Here is a 1,897-nt window from a genome sequence, read left to right on the forward strand (position 1 = left end):
TGTTCTGTTGCAATGTCTACCCTGTCCTCCAGCTGGACCACAGAGATTGATAGCAGAAAGGAGATACACCTTGCACACACAGAAGTATGTCCTCTGGGCTACTTGGGACCTTATTTGCCTGGTTCCCTTTTTTTCTTTATTTTTTATTACTATAGAGGTGATATCCAGAGAGATTACAGTTTCTTAAGTTAGGTAATGAGTATATTTCTTTTGAATGATGTCACCCATTCCCTCACTCTCTCCATTTCCCCCTCCCATCCTCATCCACAAGTCATACTGTTCATTTTCCACAGCGTCGAGTGAGTACCACTGCTGCATTTGTTCACCCTTTGCCCCTAATCTGGTTTCCTTTTTCTTCTTTCTCCTGTCCTCCACTCATTCCCTGTTGTTCTTGGGGCCTATGATGAGAAAATCACAAAGCAACCTAAGAGGGAAAGACAGGAAGATACAAAACAAAGGGAAAGGTCCTTAAGTGAGGCCCCCAAAACTTCCCAAGTAGGCACACTGGTAGCTCATGTCTATAATCCTAGCAATTCAGAAGGCTGAGATCTGAGGACGGCAGTTTGAAGCCAGCTCAGGCAGGAAAGTCTGTGCAACTCTTATCTCCCATGAACTACTCAGAAAAATCCAGAAGTGGCATTGTGCCTCAAGTGGCAGAGCACTAGCCTTGAGCACAAAGAGACTCAGGGATGGCACCAGGATGTGACTTCAAGCCCTAGAACAGCAAAACAGCAGCAATAACCGAGAGGGTGAAAAATAATAGGATTTAATGCAAAAGAAAAATGCTAAAGACTGTGGAATTGTGCCTCTACTACTAATCACAGACCACAGACTGGGTAAATTTTATTTCGGTTGGTCATGGGGCTTGAACTCTGATAGAAGCTGACTTACTTTAGTCTAATCATACCATACCTCATATGATGTAGAGGTGGTATAGATTGTTATACTCTGTTCTTTAGGGAAAGACATTTTTTTGAAAAGAATGTCCATGTACTATACAGATGCAGTTTCCTTAATAATCTTTTCTTTTTGGTTGGTCGTGGGGCTTGAACTCTGTGCTTCAGTGCTGTTGGTGTGCTCTTCATCTCAAGGTGAGCGCTCTACCACTTGAGGCACAGTACCACTTCCGGTTTTCTAGTGGTTTATTGGAGATAAGAGTCTCACAGCCGTAACTGCCCGGGCTGGCTTTCTACCATTATTCTCAGATCTCAGCCTCCTGAGTATCTAGGATTTCAGGCGTGAGCCACCAGCACCCGGCAAGCCTTACTAATATTAATTCCACCTGTGACCCATTGAATTCTCATGTGAAACCTGGGAATTTACTTGGGATTTTATTTGTTTGCTTGCTATTGTTGAGGTAAGGTTTCAGTGTGAGGCTCAGGCTGACCTTGACTCTGAGATCTAGAAGACCAGCTAGAAAATCCATCCTTCTTTCATTCCTTTTTCTTTCCTTTTCTATGCCAGTACTAGGGCTTGAACTCAGGGCTTTGCTCTCAGGGCTTTTTCACTCAAGGCTTTTGCTTTACAACATGAGCCACACCTCCATGTCTGGCTGTTGACTGGGTAATTGAAGAGAAGGGTCTTAATGAACTTTTCTGCCTAGACTGGCTTTGAACCAAGATCCTCAGATCCCAGCCTCATGAATAGCTAGGATTATAGCATCACCTACCGGGACCTGGCTAGCAGGTATTCTTGAGTTCTTCTTGTAGAAGAACTCGGGGTCTTGCTGTGGCTAGGCAGGCACTTAACCATTTGAGTCACACATTTTTTGCTTTAGTAATTTTTCAAGTATGCACTTGAGCTTTTCTGCCCAGGTTGGCTTCAGTCCCCAGTCCTAGGAATCATCTTGCCCAACTTTTGACTGAGATGGACTCTTGATAACTTTTTATGTGAGTTG

Source organism: Dipodomys ordii, unplaced genomic scaffold, assembly GCF_000151885.1.
Source record: "Dipodomys ordii isolate 6190 unplaced genomic scaffold, Dord_2.0 Scaffold160, whole genome shotgun sequence".
Lineage (NCBI taxonomy): Eukaryota > Metazoa > Chordata > Mammalia > Rodentia > Heteromyidae > Dipodomys > Dipodomys ordii.